Source organism: Gopherus evgoodei, chromosome 1 (genome assembly GCF_007399415.2).
Source record: "Gopherus evgoodei ecotype Sinaloan lineage chromosome 1, rGopEvg1_v1.p, whole genome shotgun sequence".
NCBI lineage: Eukaryota > Metazoa > Chordata > Testudines > Testudinidae > Gopherus > Gopherus evgoodei.
The window spans coordinates 51491099-51509124 of NC_044322.1; the positions used below are offsets into that span (position 1 = coordinate 51491099).

General features: G+C 43.5%; 1 long non-coding RNA gene across 1 annotated transcript; it reads right to left on the reverse strand.

Annotated features, from left to right (window-relative positions):
* Positions 1-2144: 2144 nt before the first annotated feature.
* LOC115645893 lies at positions 2145-16150 on the reverse strand. The gene is made up of 3 exons (XR_003998863.1): positions 16075-16150; positions 14160-14170; positions 2145-2156 (listed from the first exon to the last, which is right to left on the reverse strand). It is a non-coding gene; the product is annotated as an uncharacterized LOC115645893 (long non-coding RNA).
* Between the last annotated feature and the right edge of the window lie 1876 nt (positions 16151-18026).

Below are 18026 nucleotides of genomic sequence, written 5' to 3' on the forward strand. Positions count from 1 at the left end.
CCCTGCTACAACCTTCTTAATAACTTTTTTTCCAAAAATGAAAGAAAAATAAAAGACATTTGTACATTTAGAAAGCAAAGAAGTAATATAATAAACTGCAGAAATAACAGTCAATGAGGAACAGATAAGGAAATATTTGGGGAAAGTATACATAAACAATCATTTGGTCTAGACAGTACTGCATGCATTATACACTACATTATTATTAGAATTTGCTAACAGACTTAATATAACACTGATAATTATTCCACAAAGTCATGGAGCTATACTATGCAGTGCAGTTGTAGCTGTGTCAGTACCAGTGCACTAGAGAGACAAGGTGAGTGAGGTAATATCTGTTATGGGACCAACTTCTGTTAGTGAGAGAGACAGCCTTTCAAGCTACATAGATCTCTTAGAAGAAGCCTGTCTCTCTCTCTCTAACAGAAGCTGGTCCAGTAAAGGATATTACCTTGTCCACCTTGTCTCTCTAACATCCATGGCTGCAGCAATACTGCATACAATTATTATCCTATCCATCTAACTTCTGTCACTAGTAAAATAACACAAGAAAATTACAAAAGAAAGGGCCAGAATATGGCCAGCTCTGCACTGGGAATGCCAGGTGGGAAACCAGCCCCAGTAGCTTAGTGTTAGTCATTACAAAAGGAGAAGTGAGTTTCAGGAACTTTGTGTTGTACTCAGGCTGTAGTGAACACTTTTGATCATGTTTCATATAAAAAGTTTCTGACATCTAAAATCTTTTCACATTACACAGGATCATGCCTTGGTACACTACTACTGCAAGCTTTATGTTAATGCCCTGAGTAGACACAGAAAGCAGAGAAAACATCATGTAAATACAATACAGCCAAACGCAAAAGAACAGGATGAGGTACTTTTTTGGATTTGGATTATTGCTGAATTGCTGTACTAGAGCCATTATCCAAATGCTTCTTTTTTGAATGCAACATTGTCATATGTATAAAGTATGTAATAATGTATATTAATATGAGAATTCTGAGAATATGATTCAGCTTAAGTAGTTGCTGAAGATGCTGTTTTTCACCCAGGAGGAAAATCTTCTCTTAACAAATGCTAGCAAAAACTGAAGTCCTACGTGTTAATACAATTCAGCGTGTTAAAAGGGTTATGATGAACTGGCAGATCTGAGCAACTACTCCTACAACATATGAGTCAAACCAGTGCTATTACTCTCTCACATCTACAAGCACTAAAATTCTTTCACAAATGCTGATCTAGTCGGCTATTTCAGATACATATTTTTTAACTGGCTAACCACGTAAAACCTATACTGGCTGATAAAAGATGCAAAACAATCCAACCTTTTCAAATGATAAGTGTCACAGTTTTGGGCGACTGCACTTTATTACCCCTCCGTGGTTCACCAAAGGCACCCACTTAAAGGTTTCCAGCTCCCAACCATCACCTCTCTTGGGCAGAGATCTGCATCTCTCTCCCTTCTGAGGGGTTTTTCCAGGCTACACAGTTCTCTGCCTTACATTGTAATATTCCCAGCAAGTCAGACTGCCTAAACAGGCCAGCATCTGTGCTTTGCTTTCTCTGCAAAAACTACAAACCGTGTAAATGTCAGCAGCTGCAAGTTACCTCACGGTTCTTTATAAGCACACACATTTATTCTTAAGGTGAAAGCACTACAGAGAAAACATATTAAAACAACAAAATAAACTACACGCATGTCAGTAACCTTACCAGAAATCACCCCCAATTCCAACCTCACGCTCTGGTAGGCGTCAGTCCGTCAAAACCCACAGCTGAGTTTTCCCTGGAGTTACAAGTTCATAACGGTCTCAGATTCAGAACCAGAACAACAAGCTGGGCAGTTCCATCATTTCTTTATATAGCTTGGGCTTTTGATCTCCAGTCTCTGGGAACAGGTAATCCAGCAGCAAAGACCCTCTCCGCAGGACATAGCTTCAAAAGGCTGGGGTTTTCTATAACTGGAGTTAGAGAATTTGCATTAATCTCCCTCTGTGTATTCCCAGGAAATCTGCTTAACACTTATTGTTCCAAAAGTCTACACTTGTGTGGTACATTTTCAGTGTAGTCTTTGGAACTCCCAGGTCTCATGTCTGTCACAGTAAGCTAGCAAAATGAATATTCAGTGATGTAAAGATGTCTATGTGTATCTATTTCTGTATATATAAGCTACATTACAAGAATAAAACTAATGGATCTGAAACTTTGGCCCACCAGGCTTCTGTTGTAAAGATGTTCCAACAAATTGTCTTAAACAGTGAGTTTCTTGCAGTCAGGCTTTGCCTAGACTAGGATTTAAAGGTGTGGGTTTAAATTATGTAAATTCACTCAATCCAGCTCTGCATAAATTCTAAAACACATTTCAGGACAAGACTACATGAGTGAGAAACCATGGGCCCAGACCTAACCTGCTTCTCTCAGAGGGAAGAGACTAGGCTGAGACAGGACAACTGGTGCAACGTGTCTACATGAGCTAGAGACAGGTTATTATAAAGCAGGGTGGCCAACTTGTGCCTGAGAAGGAGCCAGAATTTACCAATGTACATTGCCAAAGAGGCACAGCAATACATCATCAGCCCACCCCCACATCAGCTCCCCATCCCCCGCTCCCAGCGCCTCTCACCCACCGGCAGCCCCGCTGATCAGCACCTCCCCTTCCCTCTTGATCACCTGTTTCGTGGCATGCAGGAAGCTCTTGGGGTGGGTGGAGGAGCAAGGGCCCGGCAGGCCCAGAGGAAGGGGCAGGAAGGGATGGCTTGGGGGCAGGGCCTGTGGCAGAGCAGGGGTTGAGCAGTGAGCACCCCCTGGCACATTGGAAAGTTGGCACCTGTAGCTCTAACTCTGGAGTCAGTGCCTATACAAGGAACTGCATATTAACTTCTGAAGAGCCGCATGTGGCTCCAGAGCCACAGGTTGGCCACCCCTGGTATAAAGGTACCAAATGCTCATGGCAAACAAGAGGTCCAGGCCCAAAAATGTGCCAGGGAAAGAGCTCTCATTTAGGGGCACAGATAAGAACAGTGTGGGCATAGGTGCTGGAACTAGGGGTGCTCCCACCTCCCCTGGGTTGAGTGGTTTCCATCATATCCAGGGTTTACAGTTTGGTTAAACAGCTCTCAGCACCCCCACTACGCAAATTGTTCCAGCAGCCCTGAGTGTGGGTGAATGGATGGAGATGGTGGATGCCCACACCATGGGGTAAGAGAGAAGGTACTGCTTCTACAGCAGTTCTTGGAGGCACTTGGAGAAGAGCTAAGGGTGCATCAATCCAATATGCTGCCCACTTGGCAGAGTGAAACTTGAGCATGAGACCCTCCAGTGCTTGGGAAGATGGACCCAAGGGGAAAATCAAGGTCACATGGGCAGATTCAGGCACAGGTTCTGTGATATAAACAGGCTCAAGCCCATGTACGTGCACATTCACACAAACACACACTCAGACACATGCACAGGCTCCAACGTAGACGTGGATCACTGCTCTGGCCAGGGAAGGCCAGTGTATTATTACAGGTTCTCTCACACTGAAGGCTCTGGGCTGCCTTGTAAATGGGAGGAGAAAATGGCATCCAAATTTGCCCAAATCCTTCAGCTCTAACCTGGTCATTATAGGCTGTTCAAAAATGAGCAAGCCAGCAATACAGCTGATAGCTCCAGCACTGGCTGAGGTGGGGATGATAGGGGAGGCTTGACTGGGATGAAATTAACATGTTGTGATTCCAGGATAAGAAACTCGATTTGCTGGGGAGAAACAGAAATATAGGACCCAGCACTATGGCAGACACCTGGTCATGGCTAGGCACTACGTTCAGTGTGCTTTATGAATCAGCTTTCACTTCCATGATCACACACTGTGTTTGCCACAGGGACCCAGCCTAATTCACTGCACAGAATGAAATGTCCTGGTTTTAAACTTTGAAAATGGGACAATGATTAAAATTTGATCATGGAACCACCAATGGTCCCTCACATCAATCCTTGGCAGTGTTGGGATCCGTAGATCCACCACACAGTCCTCTAGTACTTAAGCTAATAATGTCATTGGTAGTGGTAGAAGGCTGTTTTCTCTGTGGCCCAGCTACTGTAGAGGGTGGAGACACACTTTGCCAGATGGTTTCCATGGTTATTTGTTAGACAGTATATTCAGCATCAAAGTGTTAAATTCGAAGGTCTGGATGGGAGTGTTCTCTAGTGGCTACAGATCCTTCTGTCCTGCCCCCCTTCCCCCACTGCACCCTCCCCCCAGTTTCTCTGTGTCCACTTCGGTTCATATCCCATCTCCCCAGCTCCTACCCTGCTCCTCTCCTCCTGAGTCCTGCCTGTGCCCCTGTCCCAGCTCCTGCCCCTGTCTTTGCCCCCCCCACTCCTACCCTCCCCCATCTCCATGCCCTCTCCCCTCCCCATCTTCTTTGCCTCTTCTTCCCCCACCCCTTCCACTGGCTCCTATGCCCTTGTCCCCCCACCCCCTTTCCTCACCTCTCTGCGTTGGAGACAGGCTGCTTCTCTTTCTCATCTTCACAGCCTGGGTGCCAGCAGAAGGAGCACCGAGAGCACTGGAAAGGCAGGCTCCCTGCTCTCAGTTCTGCTTCTTGGCATCACTTCCGCCCTGGCTGACAGAAGGAGCAATTGCAGGAAAAGCTATCTGTCCCTGCAGGGCTGGGCTGAAGGAGCATACCCATTCGCTCAGTGGGGATGGTGCATGCACAGTCTGGTCAGTGCTAGGAGCTGTGAGAGGCTTGAACCTGCTCAGTGAGGACAGACTCTTCAGAAATTTTACCTGCCAAACTCTAAGAAATCTCTACAAATTTAGGCAGATTTTGGCAAAAGGCGTATCCCTGACACCAGAGCAATCCCCTGCCAAATTTAAAGTTGCTACTCCTTAGCACAGAGGTTCTAGACTCTAGAGGGTCTCTATGAAACAGGTACGATTTTCTTTTACATACAAAACAACATATTTCCCCTAACCTCATTCTTGGAAATGTCGTAAGTGCTTTAACAGTAACTTTTATATATACCTGAGTCAAACACCAGACATGGAAAATTTCAGTCTAAATGGTTATAAGCTGCTAATGGGAATTGTCAGGCAATCTTAACCATAGGCCTTGCTATCTGTGCTGCAGATAGTATCTGAAGCTAAATTTGGTTCAGAACATAATCAACCATATGCTCAGCAACACAAGCCTTTGAGGGACCCATCCGCTCAATCCTCTGTTTTCTTCACTGGCTCCCCAGGGAAATCCAGGTCGAATTCAAGATTTTGATCTCCAACTTTAATGCCTCACATGGCAGTGGACCAAGTTACCTGAGGGACAGGCTGTTCACTCTCCATAGTTATGGTATGATACAATGGCTACTCTCCTCTGAAGCAATGAAACTGCTGGCTTCCAGTGTAAGATGTGTGCTGGAAACAGAGCTACCGCCCCGGAATCTGGAACTCCCTCCTGGAAGAGATCAATTTGATTACAAACAACAGCACTTCCAGACCCATTTCTTCATCCTTACTTTCCCACAATAACACCACCCAAAATAAAAACCTAGCCTGTGACAACTGAAAGAAAAAAGATAAGTTATATGCTCACTTCATAATTTTGGGTGGTGCTCAGATACCGCTAAATAAGACCTTAGATATACAGCTATGTTCTATTGGCTTTTGCTCTCTGAAACTGTGAAGATTTCGCTTGTACTTGGATCCATTTCATAATAATAAAAATACACAATGAAATCATAAGTATTTATATGCAAGAACAAACTGAACATCCTGAACCTCATAATTAACATTTTTGAGAACTTTGCATATTTTGCTCATTCTGGGCTCTAGGGACACTGAGCCAAATTCATTTTTGGTGTAATTCCACTGAACAAATGATACATAATATACCAGTAGTGAAGTAAGGCAGAGCTAAAGAGTAGCAGCTGTATATAGCAATTATCAGAGGGGTAGCCATGTTAGTCTGTATCCACAAAAACAACAAGGAGTGCGGTGTCACCTTAAAAAACCCACTTCTTCATATGTATGGCGTGTGCCACTGGACTCCTCATTGTTTTTGTACAGAACAATGTCACTTCCTTTGATTTACACTCTCCTCTGCTAGCAGCATAAACCAGCATCCTGTTTGCCTTCTTCACTACAGCTGCAAATTGGGTCTAAAAGCTTTATGGATTTTTTTTCACAGTAACTCCATAATTTACAGCATTTTCTGATCACTAAAAGGCAGCAGTATGTTTCTACTTAGTGAATAAGCCTAGGGTTTTTTGGTTTGTTTGTTTGTTTGTTTGGGAGTTTTTTGTGCCTCAATCCACAACTCGCATCTCTGCTGAACTGCATCTTCCATCTTTTCAATCAAGTAATCAAGTGACATAAGTAATTGCTATTTAACTGTTGTTCCTTGGTATTTACTGTTGTATTATAACATCATCTTTAATCCTACTTTAAATTATTGGTTCTAGTTTGTGTACATAAATAGGAAAGGCCAAACTCTGATCTCAGTTATGAAGTCAATGGAAACATAAGTGAATAGAGCTTTTAGCCCTGAATAGTATTCTCTTGGGTATCTTCTGAATAACTTTTTAGCTTCAAAATATTTCAATGATTGCTTTATTTGCTGCTCTTTAACTAACTTTCCAAACTCCAAAACTTTGCCCTCTAGACATTGACTTTCACTATAGAACTTTGTTAATTGTTTCTTAGAAGCCTAAGAATTCATTGTATAATTTATTGTCCCTCTTAAGGGATTCCAAAATTAACTAGTATATCAATTTCTGCATATCACCCAGGAAGGATACCTTTCAATCTATTTGTGGTTTTGTAAATCTTCCCTCCTCATGTTGCATTTAGTCTTTTTTGACTTCTGACACACCAACAGCTGGTAATGTGGTGATGTGCACGTTTTTAGGATTTCTTGGTTTATTTTGTTAATAAGGATATTTTATTAATTTGTTACCCAGTGACGTCCTTATCTGTCAGTCTGAACAGCTGAAGAATGATGTCATGAGTTAAAGTAAAAGCCAGTGTGCATTTTCAGGTAACACTTTGACTGTCTGAGGGCAAATGTAATGACAGTCGGGAGGCAGAAGATTTAATAGCATTCTGAGTTGGAAGTGAGGTGGATGAGCATTGAGCCCTGCACCTGTATTCATTCTTCATGGTATGTGAGGAGGAGGCAGTGTTTAGCATCTGTACTGAACTGGCTATAAAATGAAGCACATAGGTATGTGCTTGGCTGTCTCTGGGCCTTAAGCGTTATTGTTGTAATTTTTCACTGTATTTGAAAGCTGTGCTGACTAGTCTATATCCCACCTTGGTCATTGTATCAAACATTTAGCTCTGTGGCAGCCATACATTCCCTTCGAGGTTCCTTGATCCTGGCTATACAACAGATCATGGTATCAGAATGAACTGGATCCGCCATCAAGAGAGAAAACGTAAATAAATGGGAAGGCATAAAGGACAGAGAGTAAGGCCTGGTCTACACATTGTTTCTGTACCAGCATAACTATTTTGGAGTGTGATTTTTGTTTAACCCATGTAATTATAGTGTAGACACCATTATATTTGTATACAAGTGCCTTATACTGGTATAGCTTATGCCCCTTCCCATATAGGAGTAAACTATACCAGTTTAAGCACTTTTATACTGGTATATTTGTATCCACACAAGGGAGGCTGTGCCATTTGCATTATACTGATATAGTTAAAACAGTACAACTTTTATGTGTAGATATGGCCTAAGTTGAATTCTACTCATAGCATCACATCATTCTCTTGCAGCCATACATGCCTCTCTGTGCTCTGTTTTCTGTGAATACCCATCTCACTCCACTAACAGCTGGGAGAAAAACACTTTGCACAAAGATTCAAAATCTCATTCTTTTCAGCTAATGGTTGAGCAACCCATCTCCAGGTCCTCCCAAGGAAACCTCCAGCAAAACAGGGAAAGCCAGACTTGGCATTCCTAATAGTCTTGAGGTGATACAAAGAAATAGGAAAGCAAAGCTGATATCAGGCCTTCTTTATTGGAGAGACAAGGGGCTCCATTAAGAAGTTGCTTTGTCAGTTGCTTATTTCTATGCAACCATTTCTAGTTTTGTGGGCCTTGTGCCCTTGTTCCTTCATACAGGAAACTTCAAATAATTACACTTTAAAAGTCTACATGTCAGACTAAACTTCACCATCTAGCATGGTAAATACTTCCCACCATGCCCCATAGGTTTCACTGTGAATCAGAATAGATGACTAATGCCATACCTACATATTAAGAAAATTCCCTGACGTGCATTAATCATTTCTTTTTGAGCAAAGCTCTTAGAATTTTTAACACTTCAAAACCAATGAAAATTAACCTTGATGAGATACTGTAGAAGTATTTGGTCTTTGTAGATGTATAAGAATTGTGTATTGTTAACAGCACCTATTGTTGATTTTCCCCTGCTTGACGGATGATCTTATTGTGTGCCACCTGATTTTTCACAGCACTGTACTAAAATATGCTTCATTCCATATGCATTAAAAAACTTCAAGGTATAGTGTATTTGGAAAGCTCTAATTAACTTCAGTTTCCAATGCGTGTATAAGCTTCTAATGATAATGCCCAAATTCACTGGCTTGTACCATCTGCTTTCCAGTGATGCAAAGTAGTTATAAACCCAGCTTAGCCTTTAGTGAGACTTAAGTCTTTGCTTAAAGACGAGTACAAGAATTAGTGGTTTGTTGAACAGGGATGGATTTAAACACATGCTTAACTGCTTTGCTGAACTGGAGCCCTCATTGCCGTCTATCTGGTACCTCTTATGAGTGCTGCTTCTCCTCTTCAAACCCACACTCAGCCACAAAATTATTATTAGTCTTTTTAAGCAGTTTCAGTGTTCTCTTCTGTCCTATGTACCTCAATCAATGCAAGACTGACTTACTAACATTTACCAGGAGAAATATTTCCATGATTTCGACTTTGATTTAAACATTTAAACATAAATGAGGACACGAATAGTCTCTGAAGTTAGTTCTAGAAATGCTTTAATAATAAAGACCTGAAATTGTCAATATTTCAAAAATTTTCCTCATAGAAGAGGGTGAATTCCCCCCCCCAGCTCTACTTAGAAATATCTTTGTTTTTGAAAAGAATCTACAGTAAAACAATATATTCCTATTAAATGCTTCTCAAAGTGCTTTTTGTACAGTAAATGATGGCTTCATTTTGTTTATTTTTTTAAAAGCCTCTTTAAATATACCCAAGTATAAAAATACATTAAAATGTTGTGGTTGGGATGCCATTTGCCTTGGAGCATTTCTGAATCTTCCTGTGTTTCTGGCAGATGCAGGCTGGGGGAGATGATCATCCCATGGTGGCATTTGGTTCCAGAAGTTATATTTTCAGCTTTCTATTATGTGGTTAAAGCTCATGATGGGAATCTGAGCTTTCTGTCCTCCTAGACACTGTTTCCCATAGGCTTTCTGTCCATTGGAAAACAAGGTAAAAAAGAGGGATTCTTCCCTGATCAGTAAATAGGCCTTTTCGTTGAAAAGCTTTGGTTATTTGCCATGTGTTTCTTTACTTCTAGGGAGCCTCCCCTCCCCACTTTTTCCTTGAGGTTTCTTTTAAAGTGTATGCTATAGTTCTGTGATATTCTACTCCGAAGGGTATTCTTGATAATGAAGGAAACCGGGAGGGGTAGGGATAGAGAGAAGGATGCTCTGAATCTCTATTCCTGAATTTAAAAAGCTCAGTGGCTTTAGACCAAACACATCCTTATGAAAAACGTGTCTACCTCAGCCATATTTGAAGTGGAGTAAAGTATGCTAAAAACATACTTCTTTCCATTAAGGGCACCCAAACATCGACAATAGGTTTTATATGGGGCCAGAATTTCAGTAGGGTCCTGGCTTGTGTTTTTCTAGGTAAAAATGGTGCCTGCACTTTTACACCCCACCAAAACACCGCGCTTGCAATTCGGCACCTGCAGTCTGCAACCCACAGTGCTCCCATGACTGGACCCTTTGCAGGTGAAGTACAAATGGGCTGAGGGGATAATTTTTAATAATGTCCTCGTGAAGCTGTATTCTGCTGTTGAACACTGCTACTCCGCAGAGTTCCATCCAAAAGAGCAGTTATGTAATAGACTACACAGTAAGCAGGGAAGATAGCATCAGAAGAGACTTTGCCACACCACTGAAAAAGGTTACATAATGCTGGCTATTCACTTCCTTTACAAAGCATCAGACTTTACTTTCACATTAGCTGCTTAGCTGCTGTTTCTCACAATAAGAACCAATCTAAACTAAATGACACCCTCTCCATCCATTGGCCTGATCCTTACTCACACCACTGCTGTTGAGTAAAACAGGAGCTTGGGGTCAGCTAAATCCACAGGAGCTCCGGCACACTGCAGCACATGAGATGTTACACACATTGACTGTTACAAATTGCACAGGGGTCAAAGTTCTGCTCAAAATGACAGCTGCTGTACTTCTAACCACTCTCTCATGATACAGCCCGTGACTAGTTTATGAAGATAGATGATCTGGCCTGAGTTAGGGGCAGTGCATTGTGGTGCCCTTGGAGCAGTCCTGAAGGTAGACAGACTTTCTGAGAGACTTACAATCTCCCTTCCGAGTTCTTTGTTTCCCTGGGGAAAGAGTAAACTGAGCTGGCTACACCTGGCATAGTGTAAGGCACATATAGCCAAGACACTTCCCATTCTGCCTTCATCAGCCCATCTTCATCAGTGAGGATGTAGCTGCTCTGCAGAGCCTGCTTCCATTCCTGCACTTGCAGATGGCCAGCACAGGGGAGCTCATTGTACCCCTTTGTGCCTCTGAGCTACTGCACTAACAGGCTATAATTTGGCCCTATATGGCTAGCAACTACAAAAGGCCGTAATAGCACTGTTTCTTATATCTCAGGCAGGTCATCAGAATTCACCTGCTGGGCTGCAGTCCATGGACTGAGGTGAGGAACAATCTACAAAAAAACCCAGGATCCTGCTGTGTTCCAACTCCTTTTTATAAATATACCCTTAGTATAAAGTGTGGCTAACTTATGAAAAATTATATAAGGTTGGGCAAATAGTTTCACTCCATTGACTTCATGACTTATTTTGTATAGTTTGTTTTGTTGCTGCCCATCAGCATATCCTGAAACTTTAAACATCAAGCACTACAGGGTATGTCTACACTGTAATTAAAAACCCATGGCTCACCCATGTCAGGCTTGGGCTAAGAGGCTGTTTAACTGCCATGTAAACATTTGGGCTCGGGCTGGAGCCTGAGTCCTGGGACCTCGTGAGGGGGGAGGAGCCCTAGAGCTCTCCAAGCTCGAATGTCTACACGGCAATTAAACAACTCCTTAGCCAGAGCCCTGTGAGCCCAAGTCAGCTGACACAGGCTAAGTGTGGGTGTTTAACTGCAGTGTAGAAATACTGTTGGAGACAGCTAGCAGCCTCATCCTGTGACAGAGGATCCATTTCTCAGAAATCTTATTCTATACTTGGGTGGAAGATGGAACCTTTTGTTGCAACTATCATCTGCTTTACCAAGCCAAGACCTGTTCCCAGTCCTGCTATCAATCTCGCCCTCTTTTATAACTCCTGTGGCTTTTTTTGACACAACCTTAATTTTATTTTTAGGTCATTTTCTCATCATGAGTCACAGCTGTGGCTGTCATTTAACTACAGCGAAATGTGTCAGCAAAACCAAAACTAGTCGCTGTCTGTCAGACTTGCGCCTAAGATGCTAATGAGGAAGATGCCTAACGCTGGAAGAAAAATGAACAGTAGCAAAACCAGAAAGCACAGTGAACGATACCTTTAAAATAGTGCACTAATTTCCCCCCATTTTCCCCCCATTGCCTTTTGTTAAAGAGGCCCAATTTTGAAGACCCTGGGGCCAAACCCTGGTTAGATCAGCATCATTTTCCACTGAAGTCACTGGGGTAGATCCTGATTGGGGGTAAATTGTCATAGCTTTCCCAACTGAGGATCTGCCCCAGAGACTTCCATTGCGCTCCTGGGAGCTAGGACAGTTTACTCCAGCTGAAGATGATAAATGCCCCAGCGATTTCAATAGAGCTACATCAATTAAGCATTTGTTCCTTAAGGCAGGATTCACAAAGGTATGTAGGCCCCTAACTCGGATTCTCTTCAATCCCACCCTTAGGTCTTGTTTTGGCAAAACTGCCACTGAAGAAGCCTCTGTGAGCTCTTCCAACATGAAGCTTTCAGAATTGCACTCAAACATGTATTAAAAACCTTTTGCAAGCAAGAAATTGTGAATAAACTGGACATCACAACGTTTCTCAGAAAAATGCCCAGGTTTCTTGGGAAATCCTTGGATATTTAAACTACATTGACTGAAGCAGATGAGTTCAGAATCATCTGGAGTTGAATGGTCTGGATAGAATTAGGCCAAGCATAAACAGTTGGGTGTGTCTACCGTGCTGAACCACTGGATTCTGGGAGGTTTTGAAAGGTCATAGGTTCACTCTCGGACAGTAATGGGAGTGCTAGGTGAACCATTTCCACTAGTTCACAGTCACACTGGCTTTACAATACTTCAGACCAACACAGTATAAACGAAACTAGTTCTTACCACTCTGCCATACAATGGAAGGAAATGGATAAAATCAGATTTTCTTGCACTCTGTGGTGGCAAACAGAAGAGGAATGAGTTGTACATGTTATCACCTTGTATCTTTGAGTAAAAAATAGAGATAATCATGTTATAATTGTAATGCTCTTTGTTCCTGGAGGTGAAACAGTAGTAGCTCTCCCAAGAAATACAGTAGCTAGTCTGGGGCTAAATTCCCTTATCAGTGTAATGGAGACTGATCTAATTCTCTTCTCTGTTGTATAAACACAGAATCCTGCTGTAAAACCAGGCAAACATCTACATGAGTTGATGTATCCCCTGGAAGACCTCTGCGTACCCCCAGGGGTACGCATAACCCTGGTTGAGAACCACTGATCTAGACTGACCTTCTTAATAACTCAGGCCATAGAATTTCACCCAGTTACCCCTGCACTGAGCATAATAAATTGTGTTTGACTAAAGCATATCTCCCAGAAAGGCATCCAGTCTTCATTTGAAGATGTTAAGACATGGAGAATCTATCACATCCCTTGGTAGTTTATTCCACTGGTTAATAACCAGAGGCAACATGTCAGGGGGAGTGGGGGAAGGGCATGCAGAATCAAGTGCCTCCCCACCCAGCAGTCAGCCCTGGAGGGGAACAGAAGGGGCAGGGTCAGAGCCTCTTCCAGCTGCTAGGACACTGCCCAATGCAGTACAGCAGCTGCCTGAAAGGGTGCCCAGCTCTGGTGGTGGCAGGCTGCCTCCCACCCAGGCTTGGCTTCCAGGGACAGCGAATGAGTGAGCCAGAGCCACCACGGCATGCTCAGCCCCTGCCCCCAAAAGCCAAGCCCGGGCAGGAAGCAGGCTGCCACTGCCGCCCCTCCCCAACCAGGCTCTCTCCCAAGCATCTGACTACACTGCACAGGGACAGCGCAGGGGTCCCAGGCTGGGGAGGAGACACATGGAGAAGTTAAGTGTCCTCTCTTTTAGCTTGTGCCCCTCCACCCCCACTGCCAGTACGGGAATGCACCAGTCGTCTATGTTAATAACCCTCACAGTAAAAAAAAATGGTGCCTTCATTCTAATTTGAATTTGCTTGGTTTGAACTTCCAGCCATTGGGTCTTCTCAACTTGATTAAAGAACCCTTTAGTACCTGGCACATTTACCCCATGAAGGTACTCATACACTGTAATAAAGTAACCTCTCAATCTTTTTGATAAGCTAACCAGAATGAGCTCTTTAAGTCTCTCACTGTGAGGCATTTTCTCCAGCTCTGAGATATTTGTGGCTCTCATTGTGATGTTACTGCATTCTAGGAAACCTTTGGTGCATGGGGGCTAGAACCATGATGGCAGATTCTGCCCCAAATCGGCTTGAGAGAGAAGAGTTTTGGGAGTGGAAATGGATCTGGTTTCCAAGGGTGTTGTGTGGTTCCTTCAAATGACTGGCAAGGTGCTCACAAAGGTTAAATCGGATTACATAAGAGTAGAACTGAAAGCACTGGAACCTCAGAGGTTACTTCAGGACAAAAACCAAGCAAAACAAAAATCCTTGGGATTCAGTATGAAGAGAGTTAAACCAGACAACAAAACCTAATACTGTTTACAGGACTAACCTGTCTTTTTTTAAAAATGAGTAGCGCTAGTGCTTGCACTCACAACCACCATTGTCACTGGGTTGTACCACATGTCACTTAACAGCCAGTTCTGTGATCACAATCTCCTGTTATTAGAAATGTAATAGTCATAGCTTGTTAAAAACTCATTTTAAAATCTGTTGCCACCTGGAAGACTAGACTAAACAGATCAACAGTATAGGCTATCTATGAATATTCTGAGCAGAAACATAATTAGGGCTGCAATTAAGATTATCATTTAGTAAGCAATGTAGACAAGTCTGAAAAGATAAGCCTCTATCAGTTGCTTTTGGGGTCTAAGTGATTATTAGGCTTATAAATTTTGGGCCATGTGTTTTTTCTGGTGATGTGGAAAATATGTTGAACAGCTTTCAAAACTCAAGTAATGATTGCAGTTTATTTCCTCTAAAGACCATTAATAATGGAATGCTATCAGCACACGGGTTGTGTGCTTGTGTGCGTGGATGGTCATAGGCATAACAATGCAAAAGTGTAAGTTGGGCATATTCTGGTTAGTCTCTCTCAGCACTGCCACATTAATCTAGAGCTTTTATTCCAAAAGATTCACTCGCCACTGACCTGTGCTCATCTCTGGAGCACAACACACCAGCTGTTTAACAGCACATAGCAGCTCTGTATATTGAAGAATACTGTCTGCGGTAAGAAGACACTGCAGGGCGACTGTAGGCAGGCAGAATGTAATTACCCAGATCAGAATTGTCTTAGGACACTCAGACTATCACCTTGACCATGATAAAACATGTCATGGGTTCTTTAATGACCTCTGGAGTTCAGAACCTCAGTTTTATGTGGCCTCTGCAATATCTGGGTGAAAGACACAGGCTATTCCCTGCTTTAACCATTCCCATGGCTGCCTTAAGGCAACAGTAGATGGCAGTCAATTCTGCAGCATCAGTTTCTTTATCTCTGCTTCTTCTGATAATCATCTCTGATCATGGGATGCCCTTAGGGCAATTCCCTGGAATGTTAGTCTTCTTTTTCAGTCCCACCATCCACCCATCACAAATACACCCTATTGACCTGAAAGCTATATTGGAACTCACCCAGTATTACTAATATACACAACAGTCCTGGCCTGTATATCATGCGTTTCTGACTCACTCTGCTCAAGCAATGCACAGGGAGTGGAAACTGGCTGCAACTCACCAGCTTGGGATTTCACTAACATGGGGGAGTACCTAGCAGGCATAGAGCCAATAGAGCCTGCTCCAAAGCACTTATCCCTCGTCGAGGGGTATGGCAAAAAGTGCACTGCGCACCAGCTATCTTCAGCTGGCAGACAGCATCTTGGCGCTGCTTTCAGCTAGCAGAGTTTAGAACAGCCCCCAGGCTGCTCTAAATGCCACCATGACTGTGGCCAGAGATTCAAGAATTTGTAACCAGTTCCCTAATAGCCCCTCTCTTTGCCTGTGCTGAATAAAACAACACAGAAGAGAATTTGAGAGAACCAGTTTTTCAAATGCTTGAGTTTATTTGGAGGAAAATCTCTAGGCATTTTCCTTCAAATAGCAGCCAGTAGCACCACCTCTTCTCAGGTTGCATGAGGTCCAGTATGTTTTGCAGTTCTATGAGATGCTAAGTAAGAAGCCTTCGTTTTGTTTCCAGAAACAGAAATAAGTTGAGTAAGAACTTGCTCTCCTTTAAATCAGGGGTCGGCAACCTCTGGCATGTGGCTCACCAGGATAAGCACTCTGGTGGGCCGGTCCAGTTTGTTTACCTGCTGCTTCAGCAGGTTCAGCCAAACGCAGCTCCCACTGGCCACAGTTCGCCGTCCCAGGCCACTGTGGGTGGCAGGAAGCCACGGCCAGCACATCCCTCGGACTGTACCTCTTCCCGCAGCCCCCATTGGCCTGGAACAGTGGGAAGTGGGACAACAAAGCCCACCCACTGTCAAAGGACCCCCCCCCAGCCTGAGGGGAGGATCCACAGGACCTGGAAAACCAAGTAATTCCGGGGACAACAAATGAAATAACAGGAATAGGAGTGTGGTCAAAGAGCTAAACATAGGGAACCTAATGGGGACACCAAGCAGAGAACCCCAGACAGCACCCACTGCTCCTTGAAGGCATCAAGGGAGCCACCAGCTGATATCCCCAGTGGGCCTTGGAACCAGGTGGAGTATAGGTTGGCCCACCAGGGCTCTTCACCTTCGAGAGGTGGCAGGAGGTCCCAACACTTTGTGTCGGGGCAGGATGCAAGGCTGAGGAAGTGAAGGGTGTGGCAGGTAAACAAGCTAGCCCAGCCCACCAGGGTGTGTACTCTGGTGAGCTGTGTGCCAGAGGTTGCCAACTCCTGCTTTAAATAACTGATTTCCTCCCCATGAAATAGTCAATTGACCTGTTTTTATCTTTGCAGTGTTTACTTTTCAAGTGTCTTTGCAGCTTTTCTAGCTTCTTGCTTTTATTAGCTCAAGCTTCTCCACAAAATACATGTCGAGGCTGGGGCCAGCCTCTTTTTCCATTCGTGTAAATCTATACTAGAGATACACAGGACTATATATTTTTGTGGGTATTTTTTGCTTTTTAGTAATTGATTTATCTACTCTCATGTTACATGTTTGCGAAGCCACAGGAACATACTCAGGCCTTCTCTGTGATTTACTTCCACGGTTTGTGAACAATCAGCTTTTTTTTTTTTAAATAAATCTACATTTTCAAGATCAGGCTAAACATGACAGGTCTTTTTCTAGCACAACTCTTACTATTCAGGATATAATCACATAGCTGCATTTGTGACTAACACTGTTTGCAGTGTTGCTGTAGCTGTGTTGGTCCCAAGATCTGAGCGAGACAAGGTGGGTGAGGTAATATCTTTTATTGGACCAACTTCTGTCGGCGAAAGAGACAAACGTTTGAGCTCCACAGAGGTCTTCTTCAGGTCTGTCTTCTCTGATTGGTTAGGGGACTTGTTCTCATTCTGCTGGATAATGATCTGCCCTATTTTATTCATGCTTTTGTCACTTCTCAGCTGGACTACAGCAATGCAATATATTTGGTAGTGAAGTTAAGCAAATCTGTGTTTGCTGAGGTGGGGTCTAACTACCATAGGAACCAATTCCATGGGTGTTCCTCTCCCCTAGCAGCACCTTCTCTTCTCCCCCAACGCCTCCCACCTGCCTTGGATCAGCTGTTCCGTGACATGCAGGAGGCACTAGGGGTGGTGGGGGAGGAGGCGTGCTCCAGGGAGGGGGCAGAGCAGGAAAGGCAAGAGGCTGGGCGGGGATGGAGCAGGAGCAGAAAGAAGTGAGGCGGAGGTAGGGCCTTGTTGGAAGGGGTGGAGTGAGGCAGGGCTTGGAGTGCAGCTGGGTGGGAAGCATCCCCAGCACATTAGAAAGTCAGCGCCAATGTTAACTAGCATTTCTTGAGGATCCCTTGTGTATCTTTCCCTTGCTTGAGCCATCAGAGCAGAAAGCCATCTTCAACTAGACCTGAGACGCAAGCTATATAAATGACTGGTGGCTTGAACGAGGCTTTATGTGAGTGGATGGGCTCACCTGTGTGCAGTTCACTGCAGGATCAGGGCCTTGGTGTTTCTGATACAGTGACTAGATTACTTACTTTCTCTATGTATTTATATGGTCCCCATCTTTCTAGTATCTCAACACTTTCACCGGTTGTGCCTCATGCACTTTAGCCAAACAATCTACGCTGTCTTTTCCTGACTGCATTTCTTGTAAAAGTAAAAGCACCCCCTGATATTTTTCTTCCCTATTTTAATGTAGCAAATCCCCCTAGAAAAACATAGTAGTATTAAAATTATAGCAACAGTGGCATGTGTGCTGTGGAAGATTTGCATACTTATGACTCCTG